This window comes from Strix uralensis, chromosome 6, assembly GCF_047716275.1.
Source record: "Strix uralensis isolate ZFMK-TIS-50842 chromosome 6, bStrUra1, whole genome shotgun sequence".
NCBI classification, from domain to species: domain Eukaryota; kingdom Metazoa; phylum Chordata; class Aves; order Strigiformes; family Strigidae; genus Strix; species Strix uralensis.
Window position 1 is genome coordinate 35920484 of NC_133977.1, and position 20452 is coordinate 35940935.

Here is a 20452-nt window from a genome sequence, read left to right on the forward strand (position 1 = left end):
AGGGGGTTGACATTAAAGGGGCCATTTTTGTTGATTCAGAGGTTAGTTTAGAAGATGTGATGTGATATGGGTATAAGGAGTGGAAAATGAGCCTTTTACCCTCATCAGTGTAGAAAATTTATGTATTTCTTTAGTTCCATTGCTTCAGAAATTATTGTTATTATGGAACCATAGCTTTTAAGGACAAACTGGGACATTGATCATTTACTTTGATCCTGTGTAATAGAGGCCATGGAATTTTATCTTACATTGAACCTGTTAACTTCAGCTCCATCATGGCATATATTCTGCAGAGGTCTTCATCCTTGATTTGAAGCCAGCAAGACATGATAAATTCTTTATGGTAGCATGTTCCAGAAATTAATCATCCATATAAATAGAAATGCGTGTCTTGTTTTTTAAACTTATTTATGCTAATTCCCAGACAAGACAGTTCTTTTAATTCCTCTCCTTCTACCCATTTCCGATAGATCCATTTTTTACCAGACCTCTTTTGAGAGAGTGTTTGCATGGAGGACTGCTGAGGTTGCAGTATGTTCCTGTGACAGTGAGGTATAACTGAAGGTTCAGCATTAATTTGTTTTATGGTTACACGTAATTGTTTACCAAGCTGCTTGTCACCCTTGAAGGGCAATGTCATTAACTTCAGTGTAGATACAAATCCTGACCAAGTTTTAGCCAGAAAGCTCATCTTGACGTGACATTATAAACATACTCTTAGGTGAAATAGAAATAGCAAGGAAGTACTACGTGAAAAAATTAGCAAACAGATTTATTTTCCTTAATTTCTCTAAGCTTAGTCTCCTGTGTGAGATCCTAGAGCTTTGCCACAGCTGTCCAAGGTATAGGATAAGCATAGGAGGTGTAACACTGACTTTCTCTTTTATGTGCTGGTTTATTTAATTCTTTCTTTCACTCTTCTGCTCCCCTTTGGGATCCATGAACAGTTCTCAAAAATGTGTCCACTCTAGTTGGATTTGTCACCCATGATGGTCATGTCAAGGAAGGATGTTACTGATTTTGTCTTCTGTCAGCTATAGCAGCTTTTACTGTCTTCCTAAGAGCATGTTTTCCAAAAGAATAATACAGTTTTTTCCTATACTGAGTATCATCCTAAGTTCTCCTCTTGTTTTTGTTTTGTTTTTTTCCTTGAATGAGATTTTATTATATTTTGGGGTCTTGTCAGAACGCCATTCTTCAGAGAAAATAAGGGTCTTTAGTCTGTTGTTTTTGCTGTTTAGTTTTTTTTGGGGGGCAGGGGGATTTAAAAAAGGGAAGCCATACCAAAAGCCACTTATATTTGTACTCAGGTCAGTTACTGTTTGTTAAGTCCATAAGACCAAGTGTATTCCTGGTAAGGGACTTGTTAAAATTTTCACTCCCAGTGATGTTACTTTTTCTTTAATGCTTAAAGGTTTTCTACTTTCAGTCCTTAAAGGGAAGAAATAGAAACTTGTAAAATTGCACCTTTGGTTACAGCCTGTATATTGTGGTTGTTGCTGAGCATTAACATAGGCTTATATACCATTTCCCCTGTGATTTCCTTTCCATGCTGCTGCACAGAATTCAAAACTAACAAGGTTCTAATTAGAAAACTAAATCTAATCCTCTCTGTAAATTGAGTTTTTCTAGTCAGGAAATGCCTTCTCTCCTTCTCCCTTCAACAGTGTGGCTGCTTCTTTTATCTTCTCCTTTATTTCTGCTACTTGTGAAGTTTTGTTAAATATTTGTGTTTCTGTTTTGCTAGCAATTCGGAGCTGTTAATGATGGGCATGAAATAGTGTCTAGCCCCAAGTGCATCTGGTGGTGTCAAAAGTCTTCAGTTGGTTCACATGCCTATTTCCAGTGACAGCCTATTTATTGCTGTCATTATTAGGAAACATGACATTTACAGACAAGTAAAAGAAAAGGAGACAAATGTGCATAATTTTCCTGTATCCTGACCTGTCTTTAGATCACTTTCTCCTGCACTGCATTCACTCTCTTATTTTCTTGCTCCAGGGAATGACTGTTCAAAGATGATGCTGAGAGAAAGGATGGCCTAGTAGTTACTACTTCTAGTGCAGAGTCAGAGAGAGACCCCATGTCTTCTAATCTCTCCATTCTTTCCTGGTTTAGACATAAAAATATAAAACTTGCAACAAAAATCATGTGAGAGATCATTGGTTTGCATTTTATTTCGTATCCACTATGGAATGGCTTTTCTTGAAAACCTCAAATATTTATATGTTCCTAGTTTATATACCTCTCAACAAGTTTCCTAATAGCATGCCAATCAAAGAAATAAAAGTAACAGGGGATGGTATGAGCAGAGTGTTTACATCTGCACTTGCTGCAGTTGGTTGCAGTATTAACTCATGATGAAACCTAAGGTTGGTATTTGTGTAAAGAGAACTAATTCAGTAAGTTGTGTTTGAAGATTTATGTTATTTTATGAAGATGCAGAAGTCTTTTGCCACATGTTCAAGGTTGCTGCGTACCTTTGAACAGAGACTGAAACAAACAAAATCCTGAAAAAGAGACAAAAAAAGCTCTCTTCAAAGAATTAAAGTAGAACTTAAGGACATGAGGGTTTTGGAATGATTGTCTTCATAGTGTTGCCATCCTTAGCGCGTAAGTGAGCTGAGCTTTCTTAGTAAGACAGTAGGGCAGCATCTTAAAGACAAAGAAAAAATTTGGCTAATTGGAAAAACCTACTAGCAGACGACTTTATCAGTCACAATACTGTGTTCACTAATTGAAAAGGTCTCTGTTTATATGTGCTGGGCTTGGCCTTAGAGGTAGCAGAGTTTACAGTACAGCCAGTGATTTCCAAATTCTATCACCATTTACTCAAAAGCAGGAGACAGAAATTTTCTTGCTTATTCACGGAACTGAACGTCAACCTCAGGCCATTCTTCTTGTCCTCACTTTGAAAGAATGCTAATTACTTTCTAATTGCAGCAAGCTGGCATCAAATCAATCTCTACTCAGACAAAATTTCCATGCCTGTCAGACAATAAAAGACTTGTATGTTGATGAGCTCCTTTGATTCTGCTTAAAAATTACGCATTCAAATCTCCTTTAAAATATGGTTTGCATTTGAGGGGAAAAAAAAAAAAGAAAATATTTTGTAAACCTATCTAATTATATTTGGATAGCAGTCGCTAAAAGAAGACTAATTCCTTTTCTCATCAAATGAATATCTCTGGAAAATGTCTTCTCTTTTAAGTTGATGTTTACTTGACAACCAAAACAAGGCTGAGAAGAAAAATATCAAATCCTAAAAAATTAATTCTTTTAGACTTTTCAATTTTTTAATTGAGACTTTTTTAAAATGTCAATAGAGGCTAGAAATTACAATGGTACCCACAGTAAGGTGAGGGTCCTATTATGCATACTTTGTATAAACACAAAGTGAAAGATGTCTTCAAAAAAAAGTCCAAAGCATTGACAAATCAGGCAAGATGAACACCATACATAGAAGGGAAGAGAGAATGTAAATCAGACAGCTTTTATCTAAAGTTTCTAAGTCAAAAAATGTTGCAACACAAGTTGATTTCTAGTCAGAGAATACACATTTGGGCTTAAGATATCAATTTGGTACTCATTCAGACCTAAAGTGGAGAAATTTGGAAACCTGGATTTAGAATTCAAATACACAAACTGTAGTGTGTGTTTTTGGATTCATAGATTTCTATCCCCATGCAGCCAGAGGTCCATAGAGGGTCCCTGCCACAACAATGCTGCTGTGGAACATAAACCTCTCTGCTTTTTTGGTTTTCCTGGGTTTGTTCAGTTGTTGTGAGTCCTTATTTATCTTCCCTCCCAAAGCATCTTTACTTGCATTTTTCTGAATATTCCTCTCTTTTCTTTAGTGTAATATATGGAAAATTTGGGAGAACTCTTTGAAGGCATAACAGTTGTTCGTGTGCTTTACGTTAAGCTCTTAACTTTGTCTTTCCTTGCACATTTCCAGAAAGAATTTTTAAGGTGCAAAGGCTGTCTGGAGAGCCTGCCCTTGTATCTTTGAGTAATTGCAATATTTAAAATCGTGTACAATGTGGAGTCATGCGGTGTGGTCTAGTGCACAATTAACATCTGTTGGGTAGTTTGTTCCTCTGGAGTGTTTCCAACTCATGCTGAGAATGTGAGTACACAGTAAGTCAAACAATTTGTCCAAGTTCTTCAACCAGGTAATGGTGGCTTATGGAGCACTAGAGCAATTATATACATTTATGAAATGGGTGTTAACAAGTGACTAGTAAAATAAGCACTTTGTAACTACTGCAGAATATTTATGTAAATGCTTCCTAGTAGGTTTGTGTATTGAAATTACTGGACACTGGCATGTTTACATTTGTCAGAGTGCCTAGTTCATTAGCAGAAAAGAAAAATCAATACATTGAGAGGAAAGGAAGAAGGAGAACTGCATAATAATAACATAAATCCAACTGCTAATTTAAAAATGAGGGAGAATTTGCTGGGTTTAGTTTTCATTATGTTAATAAAAATGTATCTCATCCATTTTGATCATTTTGCACACATTCAACTTCACATAAGGCTGTTAGATGAATTTTTATGTTTCACCTATGCCTGAAAAAGATGCATGTTTTATTAGATAATATGTGTAACAACTATTAAGCATTCTGTAGAAAACTGGGAGTTGTCCCAGTCACCGCAGTAATCTTACTGTTAGCAGTAATGTTTTTGACAGTGGTCATGGAAGGAGTTCCCGTAGCAGTTTCTTTTTCTGCTTACTTCAAAGAGTTTGAAACTGAGTGTTTTCAAACAAGAGAGAGAAACAATTGTGCTGCTGAGCATCAATTCAGTTGCTAGAGTTGCTGCCTTACTTTAGTCCTTAAAAATATTTACTGCATTAGTCTCTAATATCACTGGGATTAGGTGGAGTGTTCTGGAGGGTTGCTGTAAAATATGGTCAGATGTCTTATGTTTTGGGTTGTTTTTTTTTTTTTAAGAATAAAGAGACTTTTGTGACTGTGATAAGGTAAAGGAATATTAACACAGCTCTGCAGTGTCACAATATGGCAACAAAGATGTCTGTGTCATATAAAATGCTGTCCTAGTGGTTAAATGATCAGATTTTCAAAAACTTAACTAATTCTTAATTGCTTCCATTTCCATTCACTTTGGGTAGAACTCCAGTTTTTGAACACTCAGAAGTACCAAACAGCTGCTTTAGCTCTGTAAATCCATCACCAGCAATTCTGAAATGGCCACTTGACTTCTTCAGCTACTAGAGGCATCTGACTCCACTGGGTACCTGGTTTTCCAGTGCCACAACAACTCAAAGACGCACAAAAACTCATGCTACTCCAGCAAAGTAGCCGTGCTTGACATGAAGTGAGGTCATCAGAAAAGTTGCTCTTTGAATTTCTCTATTTAATATGACCAGAAGCACCACTTCGGAGCTTTCCATCCCTGGGCAGGGGGACCAAGAGGGGCTCCATTTACTGCTGGCAGGTCCAGCAGTCAGGGAGTTCTTGGGACAAGGCATGGTCTGTCTCAAATGCCTAGTCTGGGCCCTGGGTGCATAGGGGAGCCAGAGACCACGTACTGCTTTTACCTGCCCTCTAAAAGGGCAACACAATGACAGTAATTACAAACTGCTCAGGATGATCGTAAAGGCCTTATCTGAAATTTATGGTTCTCAGTGACTTTGACTGGCTTTGAACTGGGCCCTTGGAGAGATACTTTACATTTGGGCAGAAATAGACACTTAGAGCTTCACACTGGTAGCTTTAAAGGATTTTAAATAGATAATTTTCCTGGCCTAATCCTTTGATCATCTCTCCCTCTTTGCAGATCTTCAATCACTTTTCATCAAATGGGTTACACGTCTTTTTCTTTGAGGCTTTCCTAGGCTACCTTCAGACTACCAATGATTTCTGACTTGGTATTGCTTTTTATCTTCAGGGAATTTACCAATAGTGTTGCCAGCTGTCATAGTTGTTTTAATCTGATGAATGCACTGGCTGTGTGGTTTTTTATTGTTGATACTGATATTTTATTTAAACTATAAATCCTACTCCAAATAATGTCAATTTTCTTCTTGCATGTTTGTGTGCAGTCTTGAGACTGCATCTTGAGATTGTAACTTCCAATTTCTCTTTGTAATCTCTAAACCAGTTTGAAATTAAAATATGTTAGTGCATATGTGCCTCATTACAAAATGGACTTTCAGTATTTCATTAGCATCTGGTGTGTTGCTTAGTGTCTTCTTGTAAAGCTGATTAAGTGCTATGCTATTTTGAATAATTGTATTTTATTTTTTAGCAATATAGTAGTCTGCTGCAGAATAGAAATAAGTGAATGATCAAGAGCATCATTGTGTGTTTTAGCTCTTCTGCACTCTCTTTTAATAATAATAGTAATAATCACCACAGTGACTGGATGTGTAAAAGTCTAATTTACAGATGCAGTGAGCTTATAATAACTCCAGCAGAATTCAGTTGTATCTGCAGATGTTCAGCATTTTGAGACTCAGACCTGTAATGACTATTGTTTCCTAATGTTAAAAGAAGCCAGTGCATCAGGTGTTGTTTTGAATATATGCTATATAACATAATTATATTGTCTATCTACATCACCTACAAGCAACAGTGGCCTACATCTTTGAGCGTTGTTGAATTATAAAAAAACTGCATTGGATGAGCCTGGATTTACCTACTCTAGAGACTACTGTGGTAGGCTGTACTGAGTTTAAAAGGGTGAATTTGGGATGTGTTGAGTTCCCACTAAGATCATCTTTAATGGGTTATGTCACCTAGATCTGGACTCAAATCACTCTGAAGGTGCAGAATGATTTTCAGCTTACATCAGTGAGCACCTCCTGAGGTCAGTAAGTCCATCCTTCTTCCACAGAAGTAAAGACTTCATCTTTGACTTCATTGGCCTTCCTAGGCCAATGTCTCCTTAATCTCTCCTTAAAAACTTTTAGAATTCAGGCAGTCTCTTCCAGTATTTCATTCTTCTTAAAGTCTGAGCTCATTTATATAATCAATAGTCTCTTCCTAAACTTAAGCAAACTTAATTTTATTGACATTTCCTCACAAAGTTCATGTTATCTGGACTTCTGATTTTTCTTGTTGATGTCTTGGGATAATCCCATGTGAAGCACCTGAATTCATCCACTTAGCCTCAACATTGATCTGCCTGTACCTCATTTCTACAAATTTTGAAATTGAGGTAATAACATTACCCTTACTGTCAAGGTCTTTTGAGGATACATTCATAAAAGATTATGAATCTTTCTAATAACAAGAGGCTTGTAAGCACCTAAAGCAGTCAGAAAGATGGGCATATAACCATCACACTAAATAGCAGGTCTAATGTGCATTTTACCACTTATAAATGAAGTTATGTATCTAAAATTAAGGTATTAGCTTATTTATGTCTTCGATATAAAACATTCCAGGTTTTTTTTTGGCCAGAGGTAAGAATGTAGATCCCACAAAGTTTGAGTAGTTCTTACCTAGGATTGCAGTGGTCAGCCAGGACTGGAAGGGAAACTTCAGGTTTTGCTCCTGGCATGCTGCTTAACCTCCTTCCTGCAACCAGGGACAGGGGCTGTTTTTCCATGTTTGCTCTTATCTCCCAAAATGAAAATAGGCATATTTAGTAGTGAATTCAAGATCCTTGAGTGAGAGGTACTGCTGAACTGCTTGGGCCTCAGGTTCCTCATTGTGTAGGTGCTCGGAGGAGTGAACACATGAGTGTAATAAAATGCAAATTCTACCTCTGTCCCTTGATATTAGATGAAAAAATCTGCTCTGCAAAGATACAGATCTGGTTTTAAAATTGAGGATAAATGCAATGTTTATGAAAGGCAAGAAATGTGCATGAATTGAGCGTAAGCCTTAGCCATGTTACATAAGGTTTCTCAAAGAGTTGCATCTTTGCCATTTTTCTGCTTTTACCAGCTGCTGTGATGCAGTGAAATACCACATTTTCCTGTTTAACTGAGGAGAGTGGAGTAACTGTTTTAGCAAATATTGCCTTTCTGGTGTTCAACACTGGACCTTCCTTCTGAAATCTGTCAAAACCTACAGTTGCTCAAAGGAACCGTAGTGTGCTGAACCATGTAGTGCCCTAATTAAATGTCAGGCCCAAAATAGGATGAGACATCTAGTATCTTATTGAGTGATTGCTCTGAGCTAAGGATTTTATTCAAGGCCACTTGATGAAAAGCTTTTAGAGCAGCTTGCTGTGTTATGTAGATCCTATTCTGTGATTTCTAATCTGCACTTGTATTTTGCCATCCATGCTGCATTATCTGTCCATTCTTCGATGACACTGAAGAACCAAAGAAGCAACAGATGAAGTGGGACATAGAAGAATAATTTAAAAACTGCAGAAGTTGCTTGTTGATGGTTTTTATGTCCTTTATGAAATGTCATCCTTGCTGACATCTGAAGAACCAGCACCAAAGTCCAGTACCCTTTTGGCATGACAGTAGAAGAGTAAGAGGGAAACAAAAGGAAGAATAGCAGTGTGTACAATTCTCTTTGTTCCTTAGCAATACCACAAGGTTATTCCTTGCCTGAAAGACACAGAATTAGCAATTGCAACACAACAGTGGCTCTGGTTGAGAAGCCCTGTGTTCCTTGGACCTCAGAGAGCACATTAGAGCGCTCTGTAATACATCTCTTGGTAAACAGCACTGATAACACAAGATCCTTGCAGGCTTCCTGAGCTTTGATGCCACTCATAGCACTGAGAAATCGTGACAGGGACTTGCTGTGGTGTGAAAATGGACGCTCTTCTTCCGCTCATCTGTTTTAGGAATCTCTTCTAAATGTTTGAAGAAATCTCAGGTAAACTGTTCATCAGTAGCTGGTGTTTAACACATACTGTTAACCAGCTGTGTTAAATGTGACTTAGCAGCTAATGCCTAGGTTCAGGAACGTAGATGTTTTCAGACTACTTGCTTAGGTGGAGGCAGAGGTATTGGGTGAGCTAAATATGGGGGTATGATATTCTTTTAAAATTATTTATTTTAAAAACTTTTAAGTTTGCCCCAAAATACCAAGAATAAAGGAAATTCATGACTGCAAGGCATATAGAACAGATGGAATTATATTTATTTGTTGTCAGCAAATGATACAAACCCAAATACATTACTGCAATGAAAGTGTTGGAAGAACACTGTTCCTAGGCTTTTAGACAAACTTGTCCTAGCAGCTGTTCAATGTCATCAGTTATCTTTCTAGTTAAGGGTGTATTCTGATTTGTCAGATATTGGATACTTTTCATGAATAATTCTGAAAATTCAGAAAAAAAGTGTTTGGGAATGGAGTTTTCCACTTTTTCAGTTGCAGTGGTTTACTGCCATTCAAGATATACTTGGGATAATTAGTTCTTCCAAAAATGTCTTTGATGTATTTCCTCTCCTGTCAGTTTTCCTGCTTAGCCTTCCTGAAGACCCCTGTTGGTCAATGGTTTCTGACAAAGATGAGTTTTAAACCAAAGATTCTGAGTTGATGAAAGCTTTTGGAGTGCACTGGTGTCTGGAATTATTCCTCATTTACAGGAAATTAGTGTTCAACACACAGAGCAGCTTTTCTACCAGAATTTGCACTATTTCTGTGGTTCCCCAAGCTTGCACTTTGCCAGCCCTCTCGGGAAGTGAGGCAACCCCAGTGCTAGAACTAGCAGGCAGGTCCATCACTAATGGTTTTTCACAATTTTCACTCAAGGCAGCTTCTCTTCGTCTTCTGTAGTTGTAGAGGCTAATGTCTGATTTCAGCTTCAAGTACTGTAGGAATATGTAGTTTCCATATGCTTTCCATAATTCACATCCAGCTTTGAGGATCATATTTTCATACCTCTGCCCAGACAAGCTGCAATATTCTTATTGATTTCTGCATACAGAACTGAATTTAGACTTGACAGTCAGCTGTTTTGTTTGCTTACTGGCATTTCCCATCAAGTACATCCCTAAAGGAACAACAGAGCATTTTCTGCGTGGGAGGCCAGACTGTCATTGCACTTGAGTGCAAAAGGCATCACAATGTAGAAGCAAGTCATCTCGGAGGTTTTAGGAACTTACTGCTTGTGCGTCTGTTCTGCAGACTGGGCTCTAAGCTCTTCCCCTGGCACTGTGGAGGTATGGTGACGATGCAACAGATGGGAAAAGGAGCAGTACAGCAGATTTCTGTGGCACCTCAACAGCCCACTGCTTGCCCACAGTGTTAAGTGTCTTAAATTACTGTCATAATTTAAATGTGCCCAACAGGAACATTGTGTTATCTGGAGGTGCTGGAGCTTTCTGATGCCACAGGAATAAAGGAAAATCAAACTCTTAATGAGTCTCAACATATGTCTTAGTCCATTAGCCACTGTTGGGGGTAACTCTACCCTACTAAAACTAATGTTTTTAGACTCCTTCTCTAGTCAATAGGGAGAGATAAGTGATTCAAAGCAACTGTATTAGGCTCCTGATCTGAATTGTTCTCTGGAGAAACTCATTTTACCCCACTAAGTGAATAGGAAGCATGACATGACTCACTAGGCTGAAGTTAGCTTTTCAGCCTGCTGTCGGTTTCCCTCCCCAGCTCCTTCCTGCCCCAGTTTGGTGCTTCCCTAGCCAAGCAGCCAGAGTCATGCCCTGCTCTGTGAATGAAGCTATAGGAAAATGCTGTGTTTTGCTCTACAAAACTGACACAATTAATTTGTCTTAATTTTGTGAGGGTATGCTTATTTCACTGATAACAAATGGAAGCATTCTGGTACATGCCAAGCAGATATACATTTGCAAAACAAACTGACAGCCCAGAAATAAGCTTTTCAAGATATGTGGTGATGCATGTTTGAGACATTATGATTATAAATGAGCATCTGAAGTGAAAATTAGAAAGCTAGTCTAATTTATTAAACCTATATTTAGATTTAACACACACACACCTGCTGTTGGATCAATTACTGCTTAGCTATGTTCACTGTAGTATCATAAATTCAGTACACTGATTAATTCCAGTCTCCTTGTTTGATGTAATATGAAGGTTTATTGTAACATCCAGGACACAGCTAAACCAGTTGTGATTTCATGTTAGTTACTATATATCTAATACTACAATTTTGGATATAGTTTAAGAGCAAACTGCTGTTAGACAGGAAGGAACACTCATCTTTACTTCCAAATAATTCTGAAAATAACCAAGTTCAAAAAGTATTTAAATTACTTTGCACTGACTGCAGAAATTAGTAATTGATTTGTTTTGCATCTTTTTTTTTTTACTCTCACATTTCTACTAGATTAGGTCAGACTTCTAAGAGAAGTTCATAATTACTTTTTGCATCATGATCCGAGATTAGTTTTTCAGACTGTATTTCTCTCAGAAAGAAAAAAAAAAAACAACAACCAGACACAGATTAGAATAATTCTTTGATTTCTTGAGTATATGTTTGAGAGTCTCATCTGTTATTTTATTAAATGATGACAACTTTGTTTTCTGTACATCTGCAGCAAATCAAACTCTTCTGAATATTTCCTACTGGGATACCATGGATTGCATATTTATCTTCAAACTGTTTACCTTTCCACTGTGCCATCATGTAAGAGTTTGCCTGAGATCACGCAGCGCAAGGAGCAGTCCTGCCTTCTTGTTGCTTTGCAAAATTGTACGTCTCTGTGCATACATGGCTCTGCAGTGCTGCGGGCCCTCTTGCATTGCCTGGCCTGACAGTTGGGATAGATCATCTCTACTGTTGCGGATTTTTGTCAGGGGATATACACTGTGACAGTGTGCACCCAATGTACGACATGTGGAAACAGTGAGTTAGGTAGTGGGCTGCAAAATGAATCTTAAACAGAAAGCTAAGATTTGGCTGGTTTGGGCCGCTTGCTTAAAGAACCCCAGAGAAACCCCCAAAAAACTCCAGTGACAGGTCTTATTAAGGTAGATATGAAGTATTGTTTTATTGTTTTTCCCAAGGTATTTCAAGAAGATTCATTTCCAGAGAGCCGGGATATATCATGTCCACTACACAGATTTCATCTTAAAACTGAAAGTAGTCATTTGTATATTTTGAAAAATTTTACAGCATTTTCTTGATGTATAATACTTCCCTAGGCTGTTGCAACTGACACATTTGATGGGTTGAACACTTGACTGTGGGGAGAGATGTTGTAAGCTTAGTTAATATACCTTTATGAGACTCTCTTAAATAGAAAATAACAATGTAGGAATTCACAGTGATATGGACTAACCTTCTTCTAAGGATTCATATGGTGACCAGTCTACTTATCAGTTTTGGCAGATTTTAGAAAGATTGTTTTGTTACTAAACTGAAATTGAATTGTCTTTTCTTGCCAGATTGATTGAAGATTTCATGACTGCTGTTAGGGAAATCCCTGAGTTTTTCTGTATCACATTTAATGTCATTGTGCCTTGTTTAATTACACTGGAGATAATAAGGATAAAAATTAGGCATTGCAGAGGAATGTGTAAAGATAATGTCTTTTTGTAGCAACTGGTTTTGCTGTGCATATGTGCCTACCACAGTGACGCCCTTTTGACGAGGGCAGCTTGGGCATTAGTATCCCCAACATAAACAGTAATAGTACTGAGAAATACTTCAGTTTAATGTGAACTTAGTACTACTGTAATTTGAAGTTCTGTGAACAATAAATCAATACATAGGTGTGCCATAATACTCAGTGCTATTTCTGTAAAGGGATATCTGCAACACAACATCTGTGGGTGATAGTTTTCCAGGTGCTGTGAGGAAACATATATATTGGGTTCATGTGGCAAGGTTTTGGTAGTGAGGGGGCTGCAGGGGTGACTTCTGTGAGAAGCTGCTAGAAGCTTTCCCCATGTTTGATAGAGCCAATGCCAGCCAGCTCTAAGATGGACCCTCCACTGGCCAAGGCTGAGCCTATCAATGACGGTGGTAGTGCCTCTGGGATAACATATTTAAGAAGGGGAAGAGTGTGATAAGTCCTCCCCCAAGGAGGAAGGAGTGGCAGAAACAATGTGTGATGAACTGACGGAAACCCCCATTCCCCATCCCCCTGGGCCGCTGTGGGAGAGGAAGTAGAGAAACTGGGAATAATGTCAAGCCTGGGAATAAGGAAAGAGTGGGGGGAAGGTGTTTTAAGATTTGTTTTATTTCTCGTTACCCTACTCTGATTTGAGTGGCAATACATTAAGTTACTTTTCCCAAATTGGGTCTGTTTTGCCCATGACGATAACTGCTGAGTGATCTCCCTGTCCTTATCTCAACCCATGAGCCTTTCATTATATTATCACTTCCCTGTCCAGCTGAGGAGAGGGAGTGATAGAGCAACTTTGGTGGGCACCACGCATCCAGCTAAGGTTAACCCACCAAAACCCATAATCTCAAAAGCAAAAAATATGAGATCTTTTACTGGAATTGAAAACTTTAGCAAGGAGTTAAAGTGATGCCAACTTCGAAAATCATAAAGTATCCATTAAGTTGGTCTTTACTGAGTTATAGTAAAAGAGAAGTAGAAGCTTCTCAGAACTATTTTCAATCACTCGATTCTGTAGGTATGTATTTTAGCATTTAACTTCTCCATTGTTTATGAGTGTATTTAAGCCATACACTGATATGAAAAAACAATGAGAGGACTCCTGTGATGTTCAACAGTCATGATGCCTTACAACCAAGTAATAAATACAGGATTTTTTTTCCTAGGATATTGGGAGACTTTCAATAGTGCTGATAAGTCTGAAAATGGAAAGATTTTTCTGAAGTGAGTAAATGGTTTCAGAGTGAAATAACCATAATTGAAAATGTTCAGATTTCTAATTTTCCATATGTTTGGCTAGCTTATTGCTTTCACTGCAGTGATAATCGCAGTACCAGAAAGTTAGCAAAAATTTAAGAACTGTGCATAGCTTAGAAAGATTCTGTTGTAACAAATGTACAGTTCTCCCACCGTCTGCTTTTTTGCCTCTACAATGGTGGATGAGAGCATCTGGTTGTTTCTCTGCAAATACACTTAATATATTGTCTGCATAAATGTGATGGGAACTTATGGCCCTTGGAATAAAAACCATGTATTTATTCTGTCCTTGAAACTATGGGATTTTCTGTATATTTTTTCTTCTTGAGTTGTACTTGAAATATACCCTCTTCTTTTGGTAATTTTTAGTATTAATTTCTTCTCATTATTCTCATCCCTTCATAATTCTTCAGTGCTATTTATAGAAGTTGTGCCCACACACAAACAAGTAGTCAAGACTTCAGGGCTGGAGGAGTAGCATGTAAAAAGGATAAACCTAACTCAATGTATATAGCCTGCTAGTTTAAGGAGGAGATCAGGGTTTAAGGGCCTCAGGGTGGAAGAGAAAATTTAATCCTGGTCTCTTCTGCCTCTGGAGAGTATTCCAGCCATGAGACTACTGCATTTAAACAGTCTGCAGCACTTCTGCTTGTGGCTGCTGTCAGTTCAGTCACTGTATGGAGATGCCTTCTTCCCTGTGGGGTCCGCAGTGACTTGGCTTGAGTTCTAGATTGCACTTAACTTGTAAGTACCTAATTAGATCTGTCTGTAAATGAGAGGTATCTGAATCACCGGGAGTCTGTGAGAGAGACACAAACTTGAGTCCTGATATCTAAACACTCAAACCAGTGAGAGGTCATGGTCTTTGGTAAAGCTGGAAACACATATACTTACCAAGAAACTACTTTTATTCAAATGCATTTATCATTAAAAAAACCCAAACAACCTTGATTTAAATTTTTTCAGGTTTTGCTGAAAGCCTCTTAACTGAATAGCAGTTTAACACTGGTGACCTCTGCAGAACTCTCTTAGTGTGGATAATCGTCCCATTCTTAGATACACGTTCATCACAGTGCCACATACTTTTCAATCCATCAATAACTTTACAGAAGCCTAAAAATTATTTTATTTTAAAACCCACTTTAATGATGGAAGATGGATAAGAATATTAGCCTGAGGCAGTGAAAAGAAGGTACACTTTGCATAAACTGTTATTCCTTAGCCAACTGAACATTAGCTTATAAACCAGTGTCAAATTCACATTGGTGATGGTAGAAATTGATGGTTCTGCAGGACTGGTGATAAGGTTCTATGCTTTTGCAGCAAAAGGATCTCAATTAATGCCTACTATTATTATTACATTTCTTGTGGTTTTAACAAGAAAGTTTGCTATAACAGAGCAGTGAGTTCAAACAGCTATTCTGGTATTGTCTTCCCTTTCTCTTATTGCTTCCTAGTTTCTTTTCTCTCTTAAATCTCCTCTATCATTACTCCTGTGTCCCACACATTGACATTAAATTGTCTTTTATGCTATGTCTACACAGGGCAATGTAGCACTGTATAAAGATTCTCAAGGTAGCTCTGAATGAGCTAGCTCAAATAATGGGACATAGCATTACATTTATTTGGCGTCATCTATTGTATTCTTCTTCTCATTAGGACTCTTGCAGAGCCAGCTCCAGTGTTTTTGATTGATGCAGTACTGAGACAAGTAGAAATCCTTTCAACAGTATTGTGCAAGTAAGATGCAGCTATATGGGGATGTACAAATGAAAGACACACCCCTAAAAAACCCAAACCCAACCTTTTTTCTCATTTTAGAACAATGTTATTTAACAAGGAAATGTCAGAAGAAATGAAAAAAGATAAATAAAGGTAAAAGTAGTCTGATGGAATTTACAAAGTGGACAAAGATATATTTAAAATCATATTGAAATTCTGTCATGGACATAAAATATCCATATCAGATTGAAGATAGAAAAGATATTTGATGAGGAAGAGAGCATAGCTTAAAATAAATGTGAGGGGGTATGACGTAAATTGAAGCATATTGAACTGAGTAACAGAATGGAGCTGCTAACAGCAGAGAACCATGACTTGCTCTGCTAGCACATGTGGGGGTGTCATGATGAGGACAGGAACTGGAAGAGGAAAGGGTGAAGAGCTTCCATTAGTCCTTTTGAAAATGTGGATCAGCTACAAAGATTTAAACTGGGATAAATTTTGAAAGAACAAGAGATCTTCTAGATTTAAGATAGATACAGCAGTATTGTGTCTTATTTAGCATGGTGTAATCCATAACCTTCAGCTTTAGTTTATAGGTCTGTCTAACTAGCATGTGATTTTTCTCACTGAGTATGGAGTAGAGGAAGATGTTCCCTATTTGGCTGTACTATGTCAATATTAATCAACTTTTGCATGGTTCCGAGCTGTGGACAAGTTCAGTTATACAACACCTGAGGAGAAAGTGCCTGATTAACCCCAGATTTTTCCACTTGTGGTGCCCCCCGGTGCCACAATACTCCTCTCCACAGGAGGTGGGTACCCAGCTGTGCTGCTGTGTGGTCCCCACTCTCCACCTGTGTAAGGGTCATAGCTAAGCAGCAGCCAGGTAAGATGTTCCCTGGTGGATCTACACCTGAGATTTGTCACTCCTAGTTGCTTCTGATCTGTGGAAAAATCTCAGTGTTCGTCATGGTGCTACCACAGACACCATTTCCACTCTCAGCCCTCACCTGTCTTGGACATTGGTTACCGGCTGTGGCATACACAAACTTTTCCCTTTTACAGCAACATATTTTTGATGGCAAATGTTTGTGTACTCCCTCTCTTGCTACAAAGTTCATGTGCTTTTTTCCATCAGCTGCTAGGAGATGGATGGGAAAAAGTAGGACAATTCATACCATCACCTGTTCTGTCAGTTGAAGTTTATCTCCCATGACATGTTGTGACTCCTCTCCATTCACCCTATCTGATTTATCTGATGAGATTCTTGTAAGGCTGGTGTGGCTATGCAGCAACACAGCAAAGCATTTCTCCTATGAGCAGTGAAGGATCCTGATTTCCACTCAGATGCTCCCAGTAGGTTTAATCCAAGTGAACCGGGCCTGCATGTGGCCACCCACATTTGCCAACTGATGCAGGAAAGCACTCTGCTTGTGGTGGGATTGCTGTGTTGCTTGTCCTCCTTATTTTTGTTTGAGTGTCAAAGCACAAAGTTATTACCATCATTTAAATTGGATTACTACAGTCAGTGCCTTTTATCATATAACTTCTAAGGCGCAGCGATGTGGAACACATTAATTGGCACTTGTTGGGTTGTACAGGGCTTCTCAAGTGTATGAAGGCTTTAAGCATCATTCAAAAAGTAATGCCATGACCTAAAACCTCTTCCAAACCATCAACGAGCTTTAAAAGAGGCCATTCTATGTATAAGTAATATTGGGAGAGGAGGAAAGAAAGACGTTAAAAAAAAGAAAAGTGAAAATTGTTCTTCACTTCTGTTCATTGCACAGTTACCAAAATCAATGTGTCTGAAATGTAACTTGTCTCATAAATCATTAGGTCACAAACCTGCACAATGTCAATGTATTGTCACTATCCTATTAAATTAAATTACTAACCAAGGTAATACTTAACAGCACATTTCACAGGGAACGATGTTTTAATGTATTGAAGACGCCTAATAAATACAGCACTCAGCTAATATGATTTGAAGGCTTTAGGCAGAAGAAATACTAGAGAGAGATAAAGATAAAAGAGGGTGAAAAAAAAGACATCTAGTCACTAGGGATATAATGTACTGAAGTACTGAATTGGCATAATGAGAAATGTCCTACTAAATCCCTGCCCAGTAATTATCAAAGATGGTTTGAATTGGTTATATCTGGATTTGGCACCTACAAACACAAAGCGGGTAGGTAGACTTTACAGACAACTGACACTCTCAGTTGACCTATGGGAAAAACTAGATGGTGAACTCTGAACCTTATTTTTACTGAATGTTCCCTGCAACTGTATTTATAAAAGGCGGGAACAGACTGTCAGGTCCCAAAGAAAACAGTAAAATATGCTAATTTACACGTATTCCAACCCCATTATTTTAAGATGAAATCATATTTCAATTCTAAAGCCTTATGGAGTACTCCACCTTGAATGGCAATACCCTCCCTGCTCTTCTGTTTGTCTAATATGGGAATAGCTTACCTGTTTCTTTGTTTTTAAACACATTTCTCACAATCCCAATCCTCCTGCCCAGTGCTTTAGAAAAAGGATGAGAGCTTGAAGAACTCCTACTATTATGAAAGTAGGTGGAGAGAGTAAATAATTAACAAGGTCGGGCTCTGCATGAACAGGTTGGTGGTGCATAGTCCAAGTTGCAGTCCAGACCAGAGTAATGGTGTATAATACTGAATATTTTACTGATTAAAGTCTTGGACCTTAGAGCACTTGGGTATTAGTCCAGTATGTTAAAGTGCCTAAAGATGGCACTTGCAGTCCAACATTATATTTGGCATAACGAAATGAAAGCTCAGCACTACTGGCCAAAATTCAGCCAAATAATGATGTTGTAAAAAGAGTTGTGCTAGCTACATCAGACATGATCATTGTCACATTTTTTGCAAGTCAGTGCAGAGGAACTTCTGCAGCTGTGTCTAATATTAACGATGCTACATTCAGTTCTTGGCTTCTGTGCTCTCCCCCAAGGAGAACATGCAAGTCAAATGTCAAAATTTGATCCCTCTCAAATTGTAAGGAAAAGAGGAAGGCAAGAGACAAAGGTGATGAAGGAAAAGGTTATTTTTAAGTAACGCAAGCTCATGTGCTACTGCTTTCTGGTTTTTGGTGAGAGGAAAGGCACCGTGAGAAGCAGGAGTTTGTGTGGGCCATGGTCTGAGATCCCATGGAGAATTAGCTGAAACAGATATACAATTGGATATAATATAATTTGTACATATGAAATTTATCTTTTTATTTATTGGTATAATGCAAAATGTTGTCTAGCAATAGAACTCCCAGTGTAAGCTCTATTTTATTTTTGTGCTTTGAAAATAATATAGTGTATAGAAATTTTTGAAACATGGATATCTTCTGTTTTTATAGGAAACTATAATCTTATTCTCTAACAGTTACACTTTTATATAATGCTAATGACTGTGATTAGGCTCTGAATCTTGTGGCTTGAGATCATCTTTATTTTTACGAGATATTTTATGGTAATTTTAAATTATGGCATAAAACATTCATTGTTTTGTAAAGAAAAGGAAGTGTCCATCTGAAAGATATGACATGTTTAAATTCAAACGACTTCTTGTTAGGACATATTTTACAATTTGCTTTGCTAGGTGTGATGGTGATGGAGCATTTCCTTGAGTCTGCATAGTCTGGTAAAAATCTGGCCCTAGTGAGGTGTACAGAAATTTTGCAGTTAACTTAAAAAAGCTGGATAACTGTTCCTTATTATAAAATTTTCTCCACTAATATTCATGTGTTGAGAAATCCCAGACTTCTTTCAGATACAAGGTCCATCTTTGTGTCCCCATACACAATGCAGTAATCCTAACCCGTGATTTCAAATGAAGCAATCTGCAGAGGTATGGTGGCGATGGACTTGGCACAGCTTTTGACTCAATGTCCTCTGCTGTTATGACAGTGACAATCGAAGAGGTAAATGTACCATGTCTGTATTCACTTCTAAAAATGTCTACATTTGTCTTTTAACACTGACAAGATGGAGTAGTTACTTAGCTGACAGCAAATGGTTTAACCTAGCTATCAGACAAATCTTATGATAAGCTAATTTTATTTATTGTGCTGGTCCCTATAGAAATTAATTAATGTCTACTTGCTGCTTCATTTTTGCAGTGAAGATGCCTTGTTCAGCCAATCTATTTGGGAGCTTTATTTCACATTTCCCTTCACTGCCACTTTAAAGGTGATTGCATTTTTTCACATTTTCTGTCCCTCTGTGTGCCAGATGCATTGATTTTCATAGTCATGCCGTATTTCCTGCTTTCTAATATATTCCTGTCCACTGCTCCCACCTCTAAGTCAACATTTTTAATGCTTCAGGAACTTATCAGTAAGAGTGGCTGTAAAATTTAGTCACTTCATGGACAGTTGTCTCTTGCTTGATGCTGAAAACTATTTGCACTTACAGTTTCCTTCAGATATTGTAGAATATTTTTAGGACTGAAATTCACTGAGGTCAGTCTAAGGCAAACAATTTTTTCATTTCTATAATTTCATTGGAAATAAGACTTGTAAAACTGCTAACTAACTTTAAGGGCAGTCAAAGACTGATTTGAAAGATCATGTACTTCTAGTTCATTGTTGCAAAACGCATTCACAGTTTCATTGATCATAATGCAAGACCAGTGTGATCAGAGAGTGTGCAGTGGTCCTGTATGTTACAGATCTCTGTCAGCCACTGACACTGTATGTCTAGCATAGGCTGTTACGATTTCTAAAATTCAGCAATGTGAATAAGCAGGAAACAATTTTTTTTTTTTTTTTTTTTTTTTTCACTAGAGCTCAAGGAATTAGACACGTGGTTGTCCTTAAGAAGTCTCAAGCACAGCCTTTCTATCTAGAAAAGACAGGGGGCCAAAAGCAGTTGTAACAGGGATGAGATCTGGTCTATTGGCTACCAAGTAGGTAACACTGGATTACAAGCAAAAATACTGTGTACCTACT